The sequence below is a fragment of the Cryptomeria japonica genome, chromosome 4 (genome assembly GCF_030272615.1).
Source record: "Cryptomeria japonica chromosome 4, Sugi_1.0, whole genome shotgun sequence".
Classification (NCBI taxonomy): Eukaryota; Viridiplantae; Streptophyta; class Pinopsida; order Cupressales; family Cupressaceae; genus Cryptomeria; species Cryptomeria japonica.
The window spans coordinates 348,451,211-348,479,150 of NC_081408.1; positions in this window are offsets into that span (position 1 = coordinate 348,451,211).

Below are 27,940 nucleotides of genomic sequence, written 5' to 3' on the forward strand. Positions count from 1 at the left end.
CCTCCCTCTATCCAATTTGATGTGCATCAGAGAGCAACCTGAACCAAGGGAAAATCCACAAGAGGGTTAATGGTTATATTAAATCAAATTAAACATAAAACACATAAAAAAGACCATTATACCTTCATGAAGACAATCTCTTGTTTGCCAGATTAGACCTTTAGTGAAGTGAAGAATGCAACCCTTCCTCACTTGATTGGATTGGTCCTATGGAAGGATTATGGGTTGCTCTCCACTACACAACAAGATTGTATAATGCTTGATATAGGGATGGATTGGATGATAATGGCTAAGTGTGGGGTGGTTTTGGCATTATGATGGCATGAGGGATGATTTTGGCATTATGATGGCATGAGGGATGATTTTGGATCTCCAATGGACAACATAAGATTAGATGAAAAGTGGATGATTTGTGAGGAGAGGAGACTCCAATTTATAGATTGGAAGATGTCCAAATGAAGGGCCAAGATTGATTTGGGATGAAGGGTTGAGATTGATTTGAAATGGAGGAAAGGATTGAGAGGACAAGGCGTGGAGACCAAGGGATATGCCATAAAGGCATTTCTTGTGTCCACACCTCTCAAGGCACATGTAAAAGAGCTCCCAAGTACATTGGGAAGAGAATAATAATATTAAATTCCTTGGGGGAAGGGAGGAGAAATTAAAAAGTCCAAAACAAGAAGATGTGTGGGAAGATTAAATGGGAAAAGGAATTAAAAAATTCCATGGGAAGAGGATGCATGGGGAGATTCAAAGAATTTTAATTTCTTTGAAAGGATTGAGGTGATTAGGAATGTGAAAATGATTAAGGAGATTTATTAGGTGGCTTAATGAGTGATTAAAGTGCAAGTGGGAAAGTTAGGAGGATGTGACACGAGGAGAGATAATGAGTGGAGAAATTAAAAATTAGGGAATAATGTTAAGTGGGCTTCTAGAAGAATTAATTAGGCTAAGTGAGGATTAAGAAAAGTGATCTGTAGGAATCACATGAGTAGCCTAGTTAATTGAGATTAATTAACTAAGCAGGGTTTAGAAGAAATAAAATAATTTTAGAAGAAAAAGGGGAATAATCAATTATGATGAATTGACTATAAGGTTGCAATGATAATATTAATTAAATAAGATTTAATTAATTTTAAGAGGAATAAAGACCAACACAATTAAATCAATTAATTATGTGGAGAGGCTTACATTTTGCCCCTCTTTGATATAACATCATAAAGCGATGTTATACCAAAGAAGAATAAAACATAGTGGATGGAAAGGATAAGGACTAGTAGCATGATGCCCCAATCATAAGTGAGATGAGGTCGGATGACGAGGATGTAGTGGTATGATCCCTCAAGAGGAAATGTGGGTTCTAATAGCATGGGTGTTCTCTTGAAATGGATTAGAGGACTATAGGATTGAGGATAAAAGTATGTAAAAAGGATAAGGATGATGAAGGGGGGATGAATGAATATATTGGAGTCTCCAAGATAAATGGATGAAATGAGATGAATGAATGAAATGAAGTAAGTGGATGGGATTTATTGTTGTGTATATGTGGAGAGAAAACCTAGTTTTGATATTGCCAAGGGTAGTCTACATCACTGATTATAGAAATCGGGATGTTATGACAAACCCAAGGCATGGATTGACTCTCAGACAATAGGTATCTCAATGCAAACAGGTTCACAAACATCAATGATGATGTAAATATAAGAATATAGGATCGTACAAGAGGAACCATCAAACATGCCATACCATAAAAATTATGCCCCATTATTCACCAACCAAGACATACCGAGATATAGGATGATCAAGGTAGCCCTGAATAGGTATAGTCCTGGGACACAAGATAAAAATCAAAGCGAAAAGATCAATTGTGAAAATAACATGCACATAGCCAACTAATGTCTCTTGCCAAGAGTAGGACATGGATCTGGATAGACTATCGGACATGGGAAGGATACATCCCGATGGGCAGGTGATGGATTTGGATAAACTGCTAGACATGGGAAGGATGCATCCCGATGGGTAGGGTGTAGATAAATTGATGGAGGCAACAAATAAGTTGGTTGTGTAAGGTGTGCGGATGGGAGGATTTCTACTGAGATTTAATTAGCATAGTATGAGCAGGTGTTTGGATTACGTGTAAGTCAATATAAGCTCAGGTATATGGGAAAAGCTCAGTTTTGATTGGGGAAAGCTTAGTGTAAATTGGATAAAGCTCAGTGCGATGAGGAAAGATCAATGTGATGGGAGGAAATATCAATGTGATGGGGATAACAAATGGATTGGATAATATGGGAGGAGAATAAATGATTGGGTAAGATGTGAGGGGAATTAATGCTTGGATATGATAGGATTGGATTGTAGATATAGGATAAATGGATTGGAATCAATGGCAGGGGAGAATCAAGGCTTGGTAAGAAGATGGATGGAGGAAGTGATTGCTTGGATAGGATAGGGAGGGATTAAGTAGATGGATGGTGATAGGATATGGAGGAGTAAAACAAGAAAGATAGGTGGAATTGGGATCCAAAAACTATGTTGCAAAGGAGGAAAATGCTCCAATAAAGGTAGTGCAATTAAGGATAGAAGGATGGTGGATAAAGATGTATGAGATGGAAGATTAATGTGCATGGGATATGGATGGTAGAGGAATTTAGGCTTTTATTTTCCAAAGCATGCATATACATTATTTTTTCTCTCTAGCATGATCAAGACCAAAGGTAGGAATGGAGGATGCATTTTCATAAGGTGAGATGAAGGATATGGACAAGATAGTCAAGATCAAAGATAGAAAAGGAGAATGGATTTTATGTAGAGTAGGCAGAGGTATGGTGGTATGAAACAATTCCAAAATAGGTAATGAATACTTTGTATGATATCAAGGTAAGAAATGGCAAATTTCCTTAAGCTTACAAACACCCTAAATGGCTCAAATGGACCAAATATGGATCAAGACTTCAACTAAGGAAAATGATGACTTAGAATATGTTCTTAGGTCTAATATAAAATGATTCAACTAGTTTTAGTCTTTTATTCAATACCCAAATGCTCAAACTCCAAATTTGCTCCTTCTAGGCCTAGAATCCCAACTAGTGCAGCAGCCGGAGAAATTTAATGATAAATCCAAAAAATTCCAAAACACTAGAAAAATAAAATACATATTTGGATACCCTTTTGGCTCCTATATAATGTATACAAAGGGTTTAATAGGTTGTTTTGGAAAATATATGCTGTCATTACAACATGCCCTATTTTTTAGCACTAAAAAGGGTGGTTTTACAAAGCAAGTACTAAAAATATGACTCCCTATCACTTATAACCACAAAAAAGCAGAATAATATGGCAAATTAGTAAGGAAAATGAAATCAAATTCTATGTATGAGGCCTCTAAGCCCACAAACCCCAAATTCTTCTCTTAAACCCTTAAAACCAAGGGTTTCTCCTATCTCCCACTTCCACTCACTTCTGGAAACAAATAATTGTTGCTACACCTTTAGATAGAAATTTTACAACTATAAAAATCATAAAATTTACCCCTCCAATGGGTAGATCTCTCCAACCTTCATCCTACCTAGCCCCTTCACTAGGTTTTCCAACTCAACAAATGGTGATCACCCTATCAAAACCTTGTTATCTACAAATATGATAGTTAAATCATAATGTATATGTCAAAAAGAGATCATTCCATGAGAAACAGAAATCAAACATTCATGGAATGACCCTCCATGGTTAGGAACTTGTTCTAAATTGCTGCAATAATGAATGTACAGTCAAAAATCTGATTGAACAACGACCCTAAAGCATTCAAAGATGTGTAATATGCCTAGGATGATAATCAGGAATGATATACCATAAATACCAAGCAAAATAAGTCTCACAAAATCATAAAATAGCAGAAAAATGGCTTGAGAACTGAATTTTATTCAACCTTCTCTTGCAATCCGTACACTTAAGGTCTTGTCTGTTCGTACCAAGCATTAAAAAGCATTAAAATAACTCCCCCAAGGTTGTTCAACCACTTATTGGTTGGTTACAATATTTATTTTGCATAAAAAAGCCACTAATCTAAGTTTCCCACCTAATTCCTTATAGACGTTGAAATTCAAATATTTGAATTTTCAACTTTTGGAAAATGTATTACAAACTGAAAACCAACATTATTAATGATGGATTTGCATCCCATATGGAATATTTAACCATCCTAAACCTTCCTAAATCCTTTATTGGTTGTTTTGACCAAATTTACATTTTTTGACAATAAATGACAATTTTCAGGATAAAATGACAACATTTTACAATTTTGTTTTTCAAAAGCCATTATTGGCCTTGACAACTCATAGTTGATCATGTTGATGTTCATTGATGAATTAAACTCATTCTTAGCCTCAGATGGTTTTATGGTTGCCTTTGTTGGTCTTGGTGCCCCTGCACCATACTCTCCATGAATGAAAAAGTTCTTGTCCCAAAAACTCATCCATGCTTCTCCCTTGGTTTTGCTTGTGTGCAACTGATATGTAGGAACAAGATAGTCCCCCAAAGTGACCTGATTCTTCTTGGAATTACCTGCACTCACACACCAAGTATTAGAAACAAAAACATTATGATTTGGCTGCCCCAAACCAATGGTATCCTTGGTTGATGTTGCTGTTACAACTGCCTTCTTTCCTCTATCTTGAGGCAGCTGCAACTCATCAAACCTGCTCTCTCCTTGTTGTCCAACAATAGGACATTGTACTGCACCCACTTGTACATATGTTTGACCCCACACTTCTCCATGAACTGGACTGTCCTTTGGTGGCAAATCAACCCTCCTTGCATCCTATTCTTTGACAAACAACTCATCACCAAAACACATAACAGTATGATCCTTTCCACCTTGAAATAATGGACACAACTTATACTTAATTTTACCTTTATGAACCAAATAGGTATTTTGATAACCATCATGTATAACTCTTCTAGAATATTGCCAAGGTCTGCCCAAGATGAGATGACCACAACTCATATCCATAACATCACACAAAATGCTATCAACATACTTTCCAATGGAGAAATTTATGATTACCTGATCCCTTACCAACATATTCTGACCTTCACTGACCCATGTAACAAAATATGGATTAGGATGTGCAAGGTTTTGTAAATTCAACTTTTTGACTACCTCATAAGCAACCAAATTGTGAGAAGCCCCTGAATCAACAATCAAATTGCATACCTTACCATGGATTAGACAATTTGTCCTGAAGATCCTCTCTTGCTGTGATGGTTGTACCTTCCCCATGAGCAATAACTCTCCTTCCTCTGGTGGTATCATGATTTCTTCTTCTTGTTCTTCCTTTTTTTCCTTCTTGTGTCAAATTAACCCTCCTTTACCTCTTGTCCTCATTCCATTTAGGACATTTGAATGATGGGTGCCCTGGTTCATTACAATTGTAGCATCTAAATGTGCCTCTTCCTTGACCAAATCCTCTTCCTCCTCTCTGATTGTATCCACCCCTTGAATTTGAAAATTACTCCTTGCCTTTATCCTCATGGCTTGGTCCTTGTCCTCTTCCACCTCTTCCTCTATTTGCATTACCTCCTCTACCTGATCTTTCTTGTCTCCTCTTCACCTTTTCTTCTGCTCTAATAGCCAACTGAAAGCATTCCCCAATGGTCTTTGGTACTTGTAGACCAATCTCATCTTGCAAGTTATACCTTAAGCCATTGACATATCTGGCTACCTTCTCATCTTCTTCCTCATATCCTCCTCTAATACTCAATTTGTGAAATTGTTAAGTATAAGACATTACATCCATGTCTTTTTGCTTCAAGTTTTGTCTCATCCTTCTCACATGTATAATATAATCTAAAGGCAAGAATTGTTCTTTGATCAAATTCTTCATCCTTGCCCAATTTGTGATTCTTATCAAACCCCTAGACATTCTATCATTTTGTAAACTTGTTCATTAAGTCAAAGCAGTACTTCTGAGTTTTGTTTTTGCAAACCTTACCCTCTTATCATCCTCCATCTCTTCATACTCAAAGTAGTTCTCCAAGGCATCAAGCCAACCCAACACTTCCTCACTATCCATGTTTCCTTGATAGATAGGTACATCCACATGTCCTTTCCCTGCATTGTTTTGTACTACCTTAAAAAGTATAACCAACCTCCTCTCCTCAGGGTCCACTTCATCTTCAACCCTCCTATGCTCTGGTCTTTTTGGTTTCTCTTCTCCATCATCTCCATTTTGTTCTTCCCAATTAGGTTCTTCCCTCCTATTGTCTATTATTTCTTTCTCATATTTTTCTATCCTTGCTTGCATACTCTCTTTCTCTCTTCTCCATGCTCTTTCCTCCCATGCCTTTCTCTGTTCTCTTTCTCTTCTTTCCCTCTCCAAGGTTTCTTTCAACTCTTCAATTTCCTTAACCAACTGGTTCTCAGGTGCCATCACTCCTTCCTACTTCCTACCCAAACCTTTCTTGCTCTGATACCACTTTTATGTAGATTAGGTAGAGGTATGGTGGTATGAAACAATTCCCAAATAGGTAATGAATACTTTGTATGATATCAAGGTAAGAAATGGCAAATTTCCTTCAGCCTACAAACACCCTAAATGGCTCAAATGGACCAAATATGGATCAAGAATTCACCTAAGGAAAATGATGACTTAGAATATGTTCTTAGGTCTAATATAAAAGGATTCAACTAGTTTTAGTCTTCTATTCAATACCCAAATGCTCAAACTCCAAATTTGCTCCTTCTAGGCCTAGAATCCCAACTAGTGCAGCAACGGGAGAAATTTAATGATTACTCCAAAAACTTCCAAAACACAAAACAAATAAAATACATATTTGGATACCCTTTTGGCTCCTATATAATTTATCCAAAGGGTTTAATAGGTTGTTTTGGAAAATATATGTTGTCCTTACAGCATGCCCTATTTTTTAGCACTAAAAAGGGTGGTTTTACATAGCAAGTATTGAAAATATGACTCCCTGTCACTTATAACCCTAAAAAAGCAGAATAATATGGTAAATAAGGAAGGAAAATGAAATCAAATTCGATGTATGAGGCCTCTAAGCCCACAAACCCCAAATTCTTCTCTTAAACCCTTAAAACCAAGGGTTTCTCCTATCTCCCACTTCCACTCACTTTTGGAAACAAATAATTGTTGCTACACCTTAGATAGGAATTTTACAACTATCCAAATCATAAAATTCACCCCTTCAATGGGTAGATCTCTCCAACCTTCATCCTACCTAGCCTCTTCACTAGGTTTTCCAACTCAACAAATGGTGATCACCCTATCAAAACCCTGTTATCTGCAAATCTGATAGTTAAATAATAATTTACATGTCAAAAAGAGATCATTCCATGAGAAACATAAATCAAACATTCATGGAATGACCCTCCATGGTTAGGAACTTGTCAGAAATTGTTAAGAAACTAGTCTAAATTGCTGCAATAATGAATGTATAGTCAAAAAGTTGATTGAACAACGACCCTAAAGCATTAAAAGATGTGTAATATGCCCAGGCTGATACTTAGGAATGATATACCATAAATACCAAGCAAAGGAAGTCTCACAAAATCATAAAATAGCAGAAAAATGGCTTGAGAACTGAATTTTATTCAACCTTCTCTTGCAATCCGTACACTTAAGGTCTTGTCTGTTCGTACCAAGCATTAAAAAGCATTAAAATAACTCCCCCAAGGTTGTTCAACCACTTATTGGTTGGTTACAATATTTATTTTGCATAAAAAAGCCACTAATCTAAGTTTCCCACCTAATTCCTTATAGACGTTGAAATTCAAGTATTTGAATTTTCAACTTTTGGAAAATGTATTACAAACTGAAAACCAACATTATTAATGATGGATTTGCATCCCATATGGCATATTTAACCATCCTAAACCTTCCTAAATCCTTTATTGGGTGTTTTGACCAAATTTACATTTTTTTGACAATAAATGACAATTTTCAGGATAAAATGACAACATTTTACAATTTTGTTTTGCAAAAGCCATTATTGGCCTTAACAACTCATAGTTGATCATGTTGACGTTCATTGATGAATTAAACTCCTTCTTAGCCTCAGATGGTTGTATGGTTGCCTTTGTTGGTCTTGGTGCCCCTACACCAGGATTTAGATAGGATTATGGATAGGAGATGGAGGAATATGGTAGATGTGGATGATGTGAATAGTAGGATGGCCTATATGAAGCTTGCCCCCAAGTGTAGAGCGCACGAGGATGAGGCGATTACGCATGACGCTTGTTTGCCAAGTTTTAATCATGGTACTTATCCAAGGCACCACAAGACGTGGTTTTCACCATTGGATGGATTTTTTCTGTTTACTTTTTTTTTTTTTTTTTGAATTTTATGATTTTTTGAATTTTTTTTGGAATAGTTTGGATGAATAAGGATAAGGGTAAGTGGATGTGTGAAAGGGAGATGGAGGGAGGACTCAAGCATCCAGTTCCATAAATAGTATCCCTTAAATATGTGCTTCATTGAACCAAGGTAATTGGAGGTATGCTCATAGATGTTGGTAGAAATAGATGGGGAGATGGAATGGATGGAAGATGGAGGGGGATAAGGATTTATGCAAAAACTTGAATTAAAGGGCTGGGATTATGGAAAATGGATGTTGGATGATGTATAGGGTTATGGAAGACATGTGGATAAATGGATGGGTATGTAGGGAAGATCAATATTGGCACACACCTTGAAGGGTGGTGGAATGGTGGAGGGGATTTTGAATTAGATGGAGGATCAAATGTCAATTTTGAGACATTAGGACCCAAAATAGATGAAGGTGATGATGGACATGAGATAGTGTATTTTAGGGTATAAGAGCCTAAAATGGATTTTGAAGATGGAGGATTGTTAGATGAGGGATTGGAGGACTTATGAGTGGAGGGAGCTTTTGGATTAACAAGTTTGGATGCCAATTTGGATTTTACTTTGAGATTCGTTTCTTCTACGAGTATCTTGGGAATCCACATAGTTTTTGATTTTTTCTTTTGGGGCCTTTGTGGCCTTTGTGGGCCTTTTGGATTTTTCTTTCTTTTGAATCATATTTTTCTTTTCTTGAGCATGTCTTTTTTAGGGGACATGTTGATCCTTGGAATTTTGTGTATTTTTGGCTTTATGCATTTTAGATTTGGCATCCAAATTGCTTCCAATAGCAATAGTACGGGTGCATGAGGATGGATGATTTGGAGGTTTGATGGATGGGATGATGGAGGTAGAGTGTTGGAAGGAATTCATGGATGTGTGCCTTGTTGATCTTTCTTAGGGATCATTTGAGGTGATGGAGTGGTGGATGGAGGATGTAAGGACCCAAGATGGATGGAAGGGATGAATGATATGATTTTGGAACATAAGGATCCAAAATGGGTGTGGAAGATGGGGGATGATGTGATTTTGATTTATATGAAGTGATTTTGGATTTGGGAGGGATGGAAGATACACCAACATATTGACCATGAGCTTTGTATCCAAGGCCATATGAACTTGTATTTTCTTTGACTTGAAGGGGTTCCAATATGCCTTGTTCATGGAGGCCTAACCATTTGCCTTGATAATTCAGTTTTTGAAAAATTCTTTTTCCAATGGGATACTTATTATTTTGGAAACAAGATGTGAGTTCTTTTTGAGGGGGATGAGATGTAGAAGGGATTGTAAGCTCTTGGAGGAAACCAGAGTGGATGAAGGTAGTGTAAAGTGGAAAATTGAACCTTAGTGGTTCCCCACCAAGGAGAGAGAAAGGAAGCCACTAGGATGATTTTCACTTGGGAGATACTTTAGATTCAAAAGAGGGGTTGAATCCACTAGATCCAAATCCAAGGGGAATAAGGATGTGAATACCAAGTGGATTGTAAGGGTTAAAATGCAATTTTCCCTCTTTTGTAAATAGATATGTTGACTATGTAGAAAAGGGAAACAAAATGGATGAAATGAGGAGCTATCAGTTCAGGATTGTGTTGTAACTTTGGATCTGAGATGTTTAGACTGATACGGATCTGCCCTACAAATATGGAGAAAATCCATCAGGACCAGGTTAAAGTGTACTTGGTCCTCCAAAAAATCCACGTGTTGAAAAGGGTTTTTCTTTCTCTTGTAGATATGCAATTTGATGATGATGGTTTCTTTGCTTCTTGAATGTAAACACAAATGTTGTATGAAATGACATGTAACATGACAAAACCCTAACACACATGCTTGCAAATGAATGTTGTAATGTTTCTCCAATGGATGAATGAAGAAGACACATGAAGAAGAGAACTTGATGGATGCTTGAAGACTTGAATGCTTGATGATGATAATGGAGACCTTTCACTTGAATTTCTCTTATTCTCCTTATTCTTATATATTATTTTCTGTGCAAGTGAGAGGATTAAATCCCTTTTTATACTTTCCTTGGAGGATTAATTTTCATCTTACCAAAGGCCGACATCGGGGAGATTAAATCCCGAAAAGAAAACTGGGTTCAATGGTCGGATGTACCTATCTTAGGGCCACCTAAAGAGGTGGGGACAAGGGTTCCATGCCTCTGTCCAAGGGGGATAGGGGCACTACACCCCTTTCCTAGGGGGGATAGGGGCACCACGCCCCTATCTTGCCCTATTTTGGGGCAAAGACAGGGTCTTGAGGTGAAATCAGGGCTAAAATAGGAGGAGACTCAGAATGAAGGTGCAGAGAGGGGCCTCAATTGAATAGGGAGATGCAGTCGTAAAGGTGAGGGCCTAAAATGTGGTCAAAATTGCAAGGGTCGCATTTTTATGATGCTAAATTTAGTCCCCACTTTAGCAGAAGTATGACTTACGCCAATACTATCGGTAAAGTAGAAGAAAGAGAGGGATGAAGATGAAAAAATGTAGAGCAATACCACAAGGAGTATAAGACATCACTAATCTTGAGAGATAGAAGCCCCCAATATTAGGATCTTAACTCACTCAAGCATATGCAAGAGCACACAAAACAAAAAGAACAAGATAACCAAAACAAGACAAAGCACAAAAGACACATGATAAAAACAAAACACAATACCACAAATCAACTAGCCGAAGAGACCTCGATACTCATATGTCTCAAACAACTAATTAAAACACAAAGACAAATGCCATCGCATAAACACCAATAATCACATGAAAGAGAAAAGCTGACATCATCCATGAACCATCAATAGTAAAAATTTGAGCTCATGAGAGGAAGTAGAGAGGACATGAATACACACTTTGGTGATCCATGAGAAGAAAGGCGAACAAAAGGAACCATGGATGTCTCACCCCTAGAATTAGGTGATCCATGGAGAAAAAAGGACATGAAAAACTATCCCCTATATTTTGTCTAGGTGATCCATGTAAGGGAGGAGGGTGAGAACACCGTTAGTTCCACTCAACTTCATGCGTGTGTGTGTAAGTGAGGTTCGAAGCACCTCATAAGAGTCTATGCCCGAGTATACTACAACTTGTATAAGATGTATAGTACAAATGTCAAGAAAGTGGCGACATCTTCCTCTAAGAGTCTGCCCTCTGGTTTCGAGAATGACCCACTCTATAAAAGAAAAGTGGCAACATCTCTCTCTAAGAGGTTGCCATTTGGTTTCGAGAATGGCCTACTGTATAAAAGAAAATGATGACATCTCACTCTAAGAGGTTGCGCTTTGGTTCCAAGAATGACCCACTATATAAAACAAAAGTGGCAACATCTCGCTCTAAGAGGCTTCCCTCTAGTTTTGAGAATGACGCATTGTATAAGAGAAAAGTGGTGACATCTCGCTCTAAGAGGCTGCTCTCTGGTTCCAAGAATGACCCACTGTATAAGAGAAAAGTGGCGACATCTCGCTCTAAGAGGCTGTCCTCTAGTTTCGAGAATGACCCACTGCACGAGAAAAACATAGTACAAAGGGAGTAGTATGGGTGCCCCCCCTTAAGATGTCAACATAGTTTAATGTTGATATCTTAAGGAAAGTAGAACAAGGATACCTTCCTTTGTCACCAAGAAGATATCCATCTTGCAACAATGTCATAAATCCAAGCAAGAGAGGGAATACTCTTCAGGAAAGGGTAAAATAGTTGAAAAAGAGGTATCTTTCTATAAGTGTAAAGGAGATCCTTGGAGGAGTAGAGATCTTTGTGTCATGCCTGTGAAATGTATACCTGCAGCTGCAACACAAAACACTCAATAGATCATTACAAGCATGGTTAGCAAATTTAAAATAAATAAAGATAAAACCATGTCTAATTGATCTATCGCCTCCTAATAAATGCGAGCGTAGATTTGCTCTCAGATCGGGATAAGCAAATTCCAGTGACTTGAATACACCTAGATGGAGGATTTAAGATGATAATGATGCATTTAAGCTAGAAAAGAGAAGATTAAGCTACATGATTCTAGAAAATAAGCTAGATCTAAGAATGCCATTGCCTATAATAACAATGCTCGAATGATATGCTAAGAGATATATGCCTATAGTAACAATGCTCAAAATTCAAATGAGATGGGATGATTATTGCTCCAAAATGGGGTCTATTTATAGGATTTCCAAGGCCAGGGGCGAGGTGGCAGGAATCAATGGTCAAGATTAAGTTTGAAGATATCAATGGTGAAATTGGAGGAGGTTGGAAAAGAGGTTGGATGAAAGGGAACATTTGCCATCTCTATGGTGACAAGTGTCAAGAAGATTTATTCATGAGAGAGAAAGTGTCTAAGGAAAGGGGACATGTGGCCCAAGAATGCCATGTGTCTCAAGGGAAGAGTAGGTTTAATTAAACCCAGGGTTAGATGGAATGGGTTAGGTTAGGTGGTTAGAAGTTAGGAGGCATGTGGGTAATTTGAATTTAAAATTCAAATAAGACTAATTAATTATCAACAACTCATAAATTGATTTGTTTTAATTAATTAGAAGATTCAAAGAATTAATTGAAGATGGGGGGAGAATTAATTAATTTGAATTAATTAATCAAAGGGGATTATGAAAATGAACCTATTAAATAAATCCTTAGATTTATTAATAAGTAGATGAAAGGGGGAATTTAATCAAATTGCTTAGTGAAATTAATTAAATTGGGAAAGGGGATTAATTAAATAATTGCTTATTTAATTAATTATTTTCAGACCATTTTTAGGTGTATACATTTTGCCCCTCTTTGAAGTGAGGTGTGATGACACGTTGATTCAAAGAATAATCTCATTTTGATGATGATATTGGTTCGATAGGATGCCCTAGCTATTGATTGATAAATTGCGATACGATGATGCCCCCTCGGGAGATCAATTGAGATAATTGATCTTTGGAGTTTTGCAAACTTTTGCGAAATTGATTTCCCGATAGATCATTGATTTAATTTCTGCAACTGTGGTTGATAGAAGTGCAAGTTTTATAATCACAGTGATGTGGTTCTTGATTATTGATAAATCTTGATTGGTTAGATTGATAAGATCGAGATTCAGTCTGGTTTCAGGAATGATACCTCCTGTATAAGACAAATATGATCAAAGCGTTTGGTTTCAGGAATGATATATCTTGTATAAGACATGATTAGAACGTCTGGTTTTAGGAAAGATACATCTTGTATAAGACATGATAAAATTGATTTAGATGCAAACGATTGATAGAATTGATAAAGTTGATTGGATAAAGAACTAACAGTTTGTTGATATCAAGTTGTAGAAAAATCTGGATATGCTGATGTTGTTTTGTTGAGAGGGATAGCATAAGATTTTCGCTGGGTTGATAATATCCAGAGAGATATGAGTTATTAGGCCGATTACGTATACACTTGTGATGATACCTTGATGATTCCTGCGATAGATTTAACCTTGGATAAAAGGAGCATGCGGGATCCCATGCAAGAATGAAATGCAAGCTAAATGCAAGGCTATGATCAGACCGGTCACTAGATTATTGCATTTTGTCATCATTGAGCTTTTGAAATGTGCGAAGTGAGTGCAAACATCGATGGTATAATTAAACCATGATGACCTGAGCACTATTTTCCTGGATTTTGGTATAGCAAGTTAGCACAAGCATCAAAGTATAATTGAACCAAGATGACTTGAGTGTTGCTTGCGTAAAACAGGCAGTATTAATCATTTTAATACGCAAATCGAAAATGTCTTCAATGATACTTTGATGATCATGTCCTGAGACAAATTCGCACATATTAATGATTAATTTTCAGATAGTAGACAAGAAAAATATCATGTTCCTTTCTTGTTCCTCTAGTCGAAGACATCCTGGAGTCACTCAGAAATCATGATAGAGTAAGTCAATATAGAAAAGTTGAACAATCATGCTAAAATCATTATCCAAAAGATATCATCCATTGAAAAGGTGTGTGAATGTGCGTAGACTGACTTTGTGATAGTTTGATGGTTGATAATTTGATCTCGTGTTAAATGTTGGATATGTCTCAGTTTTTGCTTGATATGGGTTGTTTAACTATTGTTCTCCCTATTTGATTAAGCTCAAAATGATCAAGAGTTTTGCCCCCAGCTAAGTGCAGGATTTTGCCCCAATCCTAGAAACAAATTCGTTATGATATACCCAATGATCCAAACCATGGTGAGAGAAAGGCTTCATGATGGATAATGAATGCAAGCGACAAGATGCATGAACTAATAGATGGAAGAGCTAACGAACAGATAGCGCTTGTTTGCCAGGTTTTCACCATCTGTTTTTATTGCACTTTTTCTCATATTTGATTTTTTTGTTTTTTCACTTTTTTTGATTTTTTTTTGATTTTTTTTGCTTTTTCACTTTTATTTTTATTTTTTTGCTTTTTCACTTTTTATTTTTATTTTTTTGATTTTTTTGCATTTTCAAACATAAAATTTCTTCAGATGCATGCTATTGATGGGTTCTTCAAGCTGATCTTTGTCCTGTGTTGATAGCTGATATGCTTCTGATCCAAATACTACTGTGACCACAAACGGACCTAACCAGTTTGGTTCAAATTTTCCTTTCTTTTCTCGATCTGCTTGGTTGCATGGATTTTCTTTTAGTACTAGTTCCCCTACTTGAAAGATTCGTGGTTTGACCCTGTGATTATAACTCTAACACATTCTTTGCTGATATACCTTTAAATGATCAAAGGCATTTTGTCTTCGTTCATGGATCAATTATAACTCTTGTAATCTAGGTACTCGTTGTTCTTCATCTGGGATAAGACCTTTTAATGATACTCGTAGAGAAGGTATCTCTACTTCTATTGGCAGTATTGCTTCTGATCCATAAACAAGAGAGAAAGGTGTGGCACCTATTGGTGTGCGGATACTAGTACAGTAGGCCCATAGAGTAGGGTTCAATTGAATATGCCGATCTTTTCCAGCATCATTCACTGTCTTTTTGAGGATTTTCAAAATAGTTTTGTTTGATGCTTCTACTTGCCCATTTCCCCGTGGATAGTAGGGTGTGGAGAATTTGTGTTGGATCTTGAATTTCTCACATAGTTCTTGTACATCTTGATTCTTGAATGGTTGCCCATTATCAGTGATAATGGTCATTGGTATTTCATAGCGATAGATGATGTAATTCAAGATAAATGCAACAATTTGTTTTCCTGTGATGTTTGTGAGAGGTACTGCCTCAATCCATTTTGTGAAATATTTTGTAGCTACAAGGATGAATTTGTGACCATTAGATGAAGAAGGATTTAACTTTCCTACTAGATCAAGACCCCATTGACAAAAAGGCCAAGATGTTGCTAAAGCATGAAGTTCTTGTGCTGGTGCATGAATCAAATTCCCATGGATTTGACATTGTTTGCATGTTCTAGCTATCTGAAAAGAATCTCGTTCCATAGTCGGCCAATAATAGCCCAAGCGTATGAGTTTTTTCGAAATGTTAAGACCAATTGAATGAGTGCCACAAATGTCGTTATGGAATTCATGTAAGGCCTTCTTGGATTCTTCTTGTTCAAGACATCTTAAAAGAGTACCGTCTAGACCTCGTTTAAACAGGGTATCGACGACGAGAATAAAATGGGAGGATTGGTGATTAAAGTTTCTCTTTTGGTTCATCGATAAGTCAGGAGGTAAAATGTTATCTTTCAGGTATGTGTAAGTTTGGCCATAGTGGGAGGAATCATGCCCCACAAGTTGACAAAAAGTTTGGGAATTGGGACAATTATGAGTAGGGTAAAATAACTCTTCCACCAGGTTTTCATAATGCCGTTGATTTTCCTATGTCTAAAGGAGAGAAGCAAGTGTAGCCATGGCATCTGCTACTTTGTTGTCATTTCTTAGAATCTGCTAAAAAGTTATTTCTATAAAGTATTTATTGATATCATCAACCATCTTTTTATAAGGCATTAATTTTTCATCCTTTGTTTGATAGTCATCATTGATTTGATTAATGATGAGCTGAGAGTCTCCAAAGACTTGAAGTTGTCTAATGTTCCATTCTATTGCCATTTTGATACCTGTTACCAAAGATTGATACTCTGCTGTGTTGTTGGTGCATGGAAAGCTTAATCTGTATTCTTTTGGGATTGTATGACCTTGTGGTGTGATGAATAGAATGCCTACTCTTGATCCGTGTTGTGTTCCATTATTGATGCTTTCTCCTGGACTAATATTCGAGTGATGTATTGTAAGATATGGATCGAACCCTGGAATGTCTGTATATGACCAGGTAAAATTGATTTGCCATTCTTTGAAGGGTTCCAAATATTACTGCCTTGCTAGTTCTGATAGAGAAGTTGTTGGATATAGATCAGTTGTGCCAATGATAACTGCCTCTACTGGTTCTATTATGATAGATAACTTCTTTTGATAGCATTCAGGTAAGGTGTCAAATCTCCCATCTTTCGGCGTCTCGAGGAGGTTTTCATCATTAGATGCGTCCTTTATTTTTACTTTTTCTCGGTCTAATGTTGCCAATAAATGGTTTTCAACATTATACTTGATATTATTTTCTTTATTTTCACTTTTGCGACTAGGAGATTTGTCACCCACTTGATTGGAAGATATGTTAGTGGAATCCTTGGTGAATGTTGTTGCGAGTTTGATTTCATTAAGATATAAAGATATGGCATGATTATTAGGAAAGGTATCAATGGAAGTATGTCCTTCATTTTCCCAGTCCATAGGTTTAGGAGGGATTAAGGATAAAGGGTCCTCATGTTGAATTATGTCAAAGATATTAGGGGTCATGATAGAGATGTCAGAGCTTTCAATATGTATGTCCATGTCTAGAATGATACTCTCATCAGAATGACCTCTCACAAGTAGCTCCTGATCATCCTCAGTTAAGTCCATGTCAGCCGAATGTGATTCTAATTCAAGTAGGCTAGTTCCTAACATTTTCCCTGCATACGTGTGAACTACATCGACTTCTACATCTGCTTCTTTCCTTTTAATTTCAAGTTGCTCTTGTTTGTTTTTCCATGATAACAAATATTCTCCGGTCCCTCGATCTTTTAGCTACATTTGTTTTTCCATTCTTGATAAAATTGATGCAAATGATTGTTCCTTGGATTGTGTGCTTGAAGATGCCGCCTCTCTGTTATGTGAAACTATGACCTCTTGAGCTGATTTTAGATTACAACAACACTGCAATGGATTTGAGTCTGATGATATTGTGATATCTTTCCCATTGTATGGAAACTTTAAGCACTGATGACATGTTGATTTAATAGCTTGTATGTCATGTATCCAAGGTCTTCCCAAGAGTATGTTGTATGGTAGGTCCAAGTATAGAACTTGGCATGTTGTGTCTTTCTGCAAAGGTCCCACTCTGAGGGGTAATGTTACAATTCCTTTAGAGGAATGCTCTTCTTCATCACATGCTTTGAATGTGATGTTTTTCAGGGGATCAACTGCATCTTCTAAATAACCTAGAGCACAAACAAGACTCAAATAATAAATGTTTAAGCTAGCTCCTCCATCTATTAGGACACGTTTAACGAGTGTTCTATGAATGAGGACTTCAATTTGCAAGGAAGAGCTATGGGGATGTTGCAAGGAATCAATGCTTGGATATGAAGGAGATGAGATTTGAATAGTATCCTCTGAAATAGGATTGATGGCAATCATGGATATCTCTTGGGGAACTTCATCTTTGGATGTATTCTTTGGTGATGGTGCTATGGAAGGTTCTTGCAAGCTTTCAGGAGGTGTAGGAATAGATGCCTTTGGAGAGTCAAATTGCTTATGGAGGGATGAGCCATTGCTAGACATAGGTGCATGATTTTGATCTTTCTCAGCCAAATCCTTTAGGGACATCTTTAAGAGTTGCATAGAAGAACCACCTTTCTTTGGAGATGTATTTTAATCCTTGTGAGATTTTGACATAGTTGGATTTTGATTTTGGACTTGTTTGATTTCTCTGATATGTTGGCTTGTTATGTCTTCTTCTTGTATTTTGCTTTGGTATTCCATGTTCCTATGATCTTCAGCTATTTCAAATGTTTCTATTTCAGGGGCTCGATTGTCTAAAAGTTGTTTTGATAAGTGATCAACTGTCAATATAAATGTGATAGCGCGATATGACACAAAATGATGTTTCAAGTGTTTAAAAGTTTGCAATTGTTTTGATCTTTGGTTTAGGAGTGCAATGATGATGATTGATAAAAACCAAGTCTAGTAGGAATGATATATCCTACGATGTGGGACAAGATTATCCTAACCAAATGTTTCAGTTTCGTGATAAAGGATGATAGATCCTGATGAGAAACTATGTTTGAGTGATCAGTTTACCAAAGAGGGTGATAATGCACTTTGAGATGTTTAGATCTTGAACTTGTTGAGGGTGAGCACTTGAAAATCTTAAGGTGTTTATCTTTTAGAGTCTGATTTTGACGGATGATAACTTGACCAAGCAAACAAAGGAGACAATCCAAGCACAGAATGACAAAGAACAGGCGTTTATGATTACTGTAATTTGATCAAGCAAAAATGATAGATCTGAAAAAGGCATGTAGGACATAGCTCTGGATTGGCAGAAATAGATACTTGTACGATAGACTATACAACCCCAAATGACAAAAGATACAAGCCCATACGACAAACTAGGCATTTCACATGCAAAATCACAAACTCGTACGACACTACTTTCTAAACCATACGATAAAATAGATTCCTCGTACACCAAAGAATACTAGGCAATACAACAAATCACCAGTTTGTATGACAAGATAAATGCCTCGTATGACAGAGAACATGACATAGAGAAAATGTGTTTGTTTGGTCAAATTTTGATCACTGAAGTTTGATGTTTTTCTTGTTTTCCAGTTTTAGATGTCTGATTTTTCAATTTAGGGATGAATACACAACAAACACGCGATATGATAAGTGACCACAAGCATGCTAAACCCTAAGGAAGTTGGTTGAGGAGAGAAAACCTTTGCTTGCAAACTTAGGTACACACCCAACAACTAATCAAAATACGACCATTGAGTCTCACACAATGGAAAGTATCTTGGGAGAGTTACTATCTCTATTGTATAAAGATTATCACCCTTTTGGAGGTGAATCAGGTAGCTTCTAATTTAACCAGCACTAGTAAGGGATCCGTTCGACACGTCAGGGTATAATACTCAATTAAGAGGTCTCCCATCCTTCAAAACCAAAGTTTTCTATACCCGAAGGTACGAAGGAGAGCTATTCCCAAGCACTATCGTTGACTTGATTTTCATCAAATCACATTTATTTTATAGTGGGTTGGATTAATTGGTGTTAGTCGTTCCCACTTAAGTCATTCCCCTCTCACCGGCCTTAATGACTAAGAGTTATTAGCTCCTCAGGAGGGCAGGCCCACTAAAGATATGCACTAATGAAAGTAAAAGATGAGTCTAGCTTTCTGATCACCTAAGAAAGGTGAGAGCATACTCGCCTATCATAAAAAACACAAAATACATGATTGTTCATTCCTTTAGCAAAAGATAAGTGTGCTTAGAAAGATTTAAGAAATACACAAAGTTTTGTTGAATTTTTTTTTAGGCAACCTGCAAAATAGATCCATTAGTAATCATGATGTGTTTGGTTGAAATAAGTCTTTGGCTAGCATATCTTCGACAATCGTCCTACAAAACTAGTTAGGCTGCCAAAAAGCTCATAAACAAACTAGGGTTAGCATTAATAATGATCGGTTTGAAGCCTAAAAACCCTAAATGCAGTCTATTTAAGAAAACAAAAGCAGAAAGTTGTACGACACACTTTACCAGCTCGTACGACAAAACTTTAAATCTCATGCGGAAGAAGAAATAAGCTCGTACGATAGAGAAATGAGCCTAGTGGAATAAAGAAAGATTATCATGCCAACTCACAAAGAAGTTCATACGAGCTAGAAAAGGAGCTCGTACGAGTTTCTGAACCAGACCCGGGCATAGATGAATGTTGATGAAGCTTAAGAGGCCAAGAATGATAATTCTGGGCCCACGATGGGTGCCAAAATGTTGTGCCTGTGAAGTGTATACCTGCAACTGCAACACAAAACACTCAATAGATCATTACAAGCATGGTTATTAAATTTAAAACAAATAAAGATAAAACCATGTCTAATCAATCTATCGTCTCCTAATAAATGCGAGTGCAAATTTGTTCTCATATCTGGATAAAGAAATTCTAGTGACTTGACTACACCTAGATGGAGGATTTAAGATGATAATGATGCATTTAAGCTATAAAAGAGAAGATTAAGCTACATGATTCTAGAAAATAAGCTAGATCTAAGAATTCCATTGCCTATAATAACAATGCTCGAATGATATGCTAAGAGATATATGCCTCTAATAACAATGCTCAAAATGAAAATGAGATGGGATGATTATTGTGCCAAAATGGGGTCTATTTATAGGATTTCCAAGGCCAGGGGTGAGGTGGCAGGAATAAACAGTCAAGATTAAGTTTGAAGATATCAATGGTGAAATTGGAGGAGGTTGGAAAAGAGGTTCGATGAAAGGGAACATTTGCCATCTCTATGGCGACAAGTCTCAAGAAGATTTGCTCATGAGAGAGAAAGTGTCTAAGGAGAGGGGACATGTGGCCCAAGAATGCCATGTGTCTCAAGGGAAGAGTAGGTTTGATTAAACCCAGGGTTAGATGGAATGGGTTAGGTTAGGTGGTTAGAAGTTAGGAGGCATGTGGGTAATTTGAATTTAAAATTCAAATAAGACTAATTAATTCTCAATAACTCATAAATTGATTTGTTTTAATTAATTAGAAGATTCGAAGAATTAATTGAAGATGGGGGGAGAATTAATTAATTTGAATTAATTAATCAAAGGGGATTATGAAAATGAACCTATTAAATAAATCCTTAGATTTATTAATAAGTAGATGAAAGAGGGAATTTAATCAAATTGCTTAGTGAATTTAATTAAATTGGGAAAGGGGATTAATTAAATAATTGCTTATTTAATTAATTATCTTCAGACCATTTTTAGGTGTATACACTTTTCTCAAAAGACATCTACCTCCAAGAGGAGTTATCTTAGACAAATATAACATCTTCTAAAACGAAGCGTAAAAGAGAACAAGAATTCAATCCTTCCTCCTAGTGCTAGGTGAAAGGGATTCTTGATGAAGGATGACTCACTTTTATCTCAATGGGGTGGGTGAATTTATTATATATGCACATAACCAAGTGTGAAAGAGGTTGTAGTCAAGGACTTACACCTCTTGTATAAGAGAGAACCCTTGAGAAAACAACAACAATTTCACAAAAGGAATGACATCAAGTAATAAAACTCACACCATCCGTAAAATAGGAAAGTGTGGATCCTTAGAGAAAGAGAGAGAGAGAGATCATTTCCTCCCAAGTGTAGGGACAATGAGAAGAGCTTACACATCCTTCTAGAGAGAGATTAAACATAAGCAAATGAACAATGAACTTATATGAATCTATGCAAGAAAAGACATTAGTATATGTAAAATAAACGTCTCAAGAAGTGGTAATCTTCTAAGAGAAGAGGGAAAGAGAATCACATACTCCCCAAGAGGGATTAGTCAGAAGAACATACCATTGTAAGAAATGATAATCACATGAAAAATGCAGCCCCTAAAGGAAATAATGATGAATGAGATAGGAATAAAGAGAAAGGAGCGAAATCCTTGCCCCCCAAGTGAGAAGAACAAGGAGAAGTGTTACACATCTTCTAATAGTGATTATTTTCAAGTGATATTCCCTCCTAATGGAATGACTCCTCTCAAGGAAGGGACATGTACTTCACAAGAGAACATTCCATGCTACGGGGCATATTATACTTGTTAATAACCAAAACCATAGAAGAGGTAAGTTTTCTAAGAGAATGAAGGAAAGAGAAGAAATGGATTACCCATTAAAGATACTCCTCTTCAAGCAAAGAGGGAAACCAAAGAACAAGAATAACCCTGTGCAAGAAAGGATATCTAATAATGAATAATACATAAAGATAAAGATAAATCCATGGAAAGAATAAGGAAAGTGAACTTCATGTTGCTACCCCAAGGTGTTTAAAATTGAAATAATATCACCACAAATGAGAAAGAGCCCCCAGTTAAGTTGGCTACTTATGTCATATGGTGAAGAGAAACATGAAGAGAAAATAAGTGCTAAGGCACTATGTTTTTGTCAAGAAAGACAACTAGATCTATTATAAGAAAATTTTGTGCATGATCATATTGCTTTTGAACAAATTTCTTAAATGCATGACATTTTCCAAGAGAATGTGAATATGTATCATGAAAAATGCAATATTCCTCACCTTTCCCTTGCTTAAGATTCTTGTTTTGGTTTCTAGGAGGAAAGGAAATGTTCTTATCATATTTAAATCTCCAATAGATTCTTGTAGCTAGTCTTTCATGATGATAAATATGTTTTAATTCATTTTCTTGGAATGGAGGAGAAGAATTATTAGAAGAAGAAGGATTACTATCCATGAATCTAATTTTGCCATTGTCTATGCCTTCTTGAATAGATTTTTGAAAATCTGGACAATCATCAACATTATGATCATGGGTTTGATGAAATGAACTAAAAGGACGTTTTGAAGAAGAAACATTCGTGCAGGATCTTTTGATTTGTTGCCTTTGGAGATGGTTTTTAAAATTTTGAATCCCAAAGAGTTAATCCATAGGGAGAGGAGTCTCATTTCCTAGGCCTTCTATAGTAGGTTGTGTGGGAGGGTTTATAGGGACACAAATTCGTTGTCCTCTAAAACCTTGTTTTGTTATTATATAAAAGCCACAACTATAAGAATGTTGCAAATAACTAGGTGGGGGAATAGGATCATGCATTTCTTTGAAATTTGATGTGTAAAGGGGAATAAAAGGATTTGCAAATAAAGAAGGAATATCATATGAAAGGATAATCTTCTTTCCTTTATCAGGCTTATCCTTTTTGGGAGGTTGGGGATGAACATCTTTATCATCAAAAGGCTCATCTTTACTTATTTCTATGCGAGGGGAAATATCATGAATAAAATGCATAACATCATCCTCTCTACATATATTTTGATGTTGAAGATAGGTCCTAGGAGAATAAGGAGGGTCCAAAGATGTAAGAATGTTAATATTATAATTTCCCCCCCTTGCTCAAGGGTATGTGTATGAGAAGAAGATGGGTCCATATTGTTTTCCAATGAGGCTCTTTTTTAAAAAGATCATTGGTTGAAGTATTAACTCTCATCTCATTCACGCAAGATACCCTAGGAGAGGTACAAGGATTAGGATCTCTAAGATTGGGATCTACAAAATCCTTAAGGTGATTAACATATGAAATGCATTTTGTTAATAACATCACCATAATGCAAGAAAAATGATACATGAAAACTTTGAGATCAATTTTAAAAGGAAATGACTTTGAAATCCTAACAACACAATATGACCAAGTGCTATAAATGAAAAGAAGCAACATGAAATGAAAGAAGTTATTATCCAACACACGATTGTAATAAATATATGTTAAAAACAATGTAATCATATGTGAAATATAAAATAAATCTAATCCATTAATTGCCATTTAAAGTCTCTTAGTTAAAATCTTAATTTGTTGAAAAAGAACATCTAAAATTAGGACCCTTTTATGAAAATTAATTTAAAAGTCGAGAAGTGTTGAAATTTGAATTGGTTTTTGACCTTAAGAGGTGTAAAAATTGATAAAGTACGCCAATTTCCTAGATTTAAGCAGAAAAATACAGTCAATTCCAACTCCCAAAATTTCGAGAAAAAATCTAGGGACTGGGTGCAAAGTGTACCTAATCCGACCAACTTTTTTCTGAAAATTTTCAGGGTTTATTGAAATTATGATTTTATTGCAGAATCCAAAAAAACAGTTGATTTGGAAATGTCTATATTGGTCAAATTAGAAGTCAAAGGTCGAAATAGGAGATTCTTAAAAATTAGGGTTTTGATTTTAAACCACTTAATTTTCAGAATGAAAAGATAGATTTGAATTGCATTTTTGAAATAGAAATCAGATCTGAAACAAGCAACTAAAATGTTACACTTCACAAGCTTAATTTCCTCAAAATGAAAAATTAGGGTTTGTATGCAATTAACCCCTAAAATTTACAAAAAGATCAAACTTGGAAATGAAATTTTAAAATTTAAATTGCAATTATTCAGATATAACAATAAGGAATCAGAATTAAGATGTAAGATGTCGGGTTCACCAAAATGTAAAGTGGAAAACTGAACCCTAGTGGTTCCCCACCTAGGAGAGAGAAAGGAAACCACTAGGATGATTTTCACTTGGGAGATACTTTACATTCAAAAGAGGGGTTGAATCCACTAGATCCAAATCCAAGGGGAATAAGGATGTGAATACAAGGTGGATTGCAAGGGTTAGAATGCAATTTGCCCTCTTTTGTAAATAGATATGTTGACTCGTTGACTATGTAGAAAAGAGAAACAAAATGGATGAAATAAGGAGCTACCAGTTCAGGATAGCGCTATAACTTTGGATTTGAGATATTTAGACTGATATGGACATGCCTTACAAATTTGGAGAAAAGTCGTCAGGTCCAAGTTGAAAGTGTACTTGGTGCTCCAAAAAATCCGTGCGTGGAAAAGGGTTTTTTCGTCTCTTGTAGATCTGCAATTTGATGATGATGGTTGCTTTGCTTCTTGAATGTAATCACAAATGTTGTATGAAATGGCATGTAACATGAAAAAACCCTAACACACACACATGCTTGCAAGTGAATGTTGTAATGTTGCACTAATGGATGAATGAAGAAGACACACGAAGAAGAGAACTTGATGGATGCTTAAAGACTTGAATGCTTGATGACGATAATGGAGACCTTCCGCTTGAATTTCTCTTATTCTCCTTATTATTGTATATTCTTTTTTGTGCAAATGAGAGGACTAAATCCATTTTTATACTTGTCTTGGAGGATTAATTTTCATCTCACCAAAGGTCGACATCAGGGAGATTAAATCCCAAAAAGCAAACTGGGTTCAATGGTCGGATGGACCTATCTTAGGGCCACCTAAAAAGGGGGAGACAAGGGCACCACACCCCTATCCAAGGGGGATAGGGGTTCCACCCCCTGTCCTAGGGGGACAGGGATGCCATGCCCTTACCTGCCCTATTTTGGGGCCTGAACAAGGTCCTAAGGTGAAATCAGGGCTGAAACAGGAGGATACTCAGAGTGAAGGTGCAGAGAGGGGCCTCAATTGAACATGGAGATGCAGTCACAAAGGTGAGGGCCTAAAATATGGTCAAAATTGCAAGGGTCGTATTTTTATCATGCTATAGGTAGAAGAGCCAAGTTGATAAGTATGGGATTCATGGATATCTTGGATAGGGGTGATGGGATCTTGTGTAAGAGTGGGATCTTGTGGGGGATTAGGATCATGTGAGGGATTAGGAGGAATATTAGGATCATGAGATGGATTGGTATCATGAGATGGAGATGGCATAATACTTTGATCTTGACTTGGGATGGGATCATGTGGTGGAGTGGAAGGGATCATTGGATCTTGAGATGGAAGGGGATCATGCAATGGGATGGAGGGGATACATGAATTTTGAGATGGCAAGGGATCATGAGATGGAGGGATGTCTTGATCTTGAGGTGGAGAGGAATCTATGCTAGCATGCTCTAGAACAATCTCTTGACATGTTTGGGATTGTGGGGAAGGTATGATGTCAGAGGATATGGATTGTTCAACTTGGGTATATGGAGGGATGGTGGTATCATGAAGCTTAGCAGATTGAGTGTTATCTTGATTTGGAGGGGTTGGAGGTGGATGGAGGACTTGGGAGGATTGGGAAAATTTGTTTTGAGGTGGGGATTTTGTCTCCTTTGCTAGTATTTCTTGGATAAAATTACGGATAAAGGACTTGGAGGATGGGGATGATGTGGATTTTGGAGGATGAGGATTATGTGGAGGTTTAGTATTAGATGGAGGATTGGGTTTATGGATTGGGGGATTAGGATTAAGGCCAGGATAACTTTGGTGTAAAGGATTTGGATGGTGAGTGGATATGATGGAGGTGTTATAAAAATATTGGGATTGAGATGTGGATGGGTAGAAAGATGAAGGTATACATATTGGATAAGAGGGGTATGTGGATGGGGGATGCTATGAGGACATGGATGGGGGATAAGATGGATTTCCTTTGTCAAAGGTAGGGGAAGGATAAGGAATGTGAGATGAATTGGGATTGACTTGGTAAGGGGGTTGGGGTGGGGGACATGAATAGGAAGAAGTTGGATAACTTTGAGGCATGTATGAGCTGGATGGGCATGGCTGATAGGGTGATCCTTGAAATTCCATAACCATTTCCTCAAACCAACCCATGATGTTTGAATGTGGATTTTGAATAGCCAAATTTTTCTTTTGACAATGCAATGATAACATCAAGATGATGAGAATGGGAAGACAATTTGGAATTGGATGGATAGACTTGATTGAGAAAAATGATGAGATGATGCTAGATGAAGATGAGGATTAGGACTTAGCAAATTCAGATTGGATTGAGGATTGATTGGATTTGATTTAATTTGCTTGGATTGGATTAGGTTTGGTTTCATTTGATTTGATTTGATTGGTCCTTGGATTAGGACAATATTTATTTGGATTAAGATGAAACCTTAGCCCTTGGATTAGGACTTACATGGGAATTGATGATGTTAACCACAAAGCAAGGTGACAACCAAGCTAGGTAAAATTCAGACCCTTGGATTAAGATGCAATTGATCAAGCCTTCTTCTACTTAGGATAGCCTTACGTTCCTAAGAAAAAGAGGGTAAAAGGATTAGGTTTTTGATCAACCCAAAATGATTAACCAAAGGTACTTAGGGGAGATTCTTTCTCAAGCATAAAAGCTAATTGATTGATTGATTAAATATAAAGGTCTGAATCAAACTTTCATAAAGTGTCGACCTTAGGATGAGGTTGATTGATTGATTGGATAATTTGATTGATTGAGATTTTGGAGATTTGATTAGGTTAATGTGCTAAGTCCATTAAGGCTGGAATGAAAATGATTATGGAAGAATGGATTGATGATAGGTAGAAGAAGGGGAAAGGTTACCCGAGATTGGATTGATGATTGGATAGAGATATTAGTTGGGGATTGATGATCATTTGGATGGATGAAAACTAATTGGGAGGTTTGACTTGAATGGTGGTAGTGAAATAGGGGTTTGACAGTGATAAAATGAAGATTGAATGGTTTGGTCAAATTTAGGAATGTTTTGGATGTTATCTACTCTTGGCAAGAAAAATCAAACAATGACAAGCACATGGGCCAAGAAAATGCTTTATGACAAGCATGAAAGTGAAGGGGGCCTAGATTAGCCCAAATAAAATTTCACTGGTTTTGCACAAGATGGAGACATGCATCAGACATACAACTTAGGCTGGAAGATGGAAACTATTCAATAGGTCTTTCGCACAAGCAATACCTCAAACAAGAAGACATATATAAATTCTGGTAGCACTAGCTCCCCCTTTCCTTTGCACTCGCTTGATGGGTATACCAGATTCTCTTACCCCAAAGATCCGAGGAT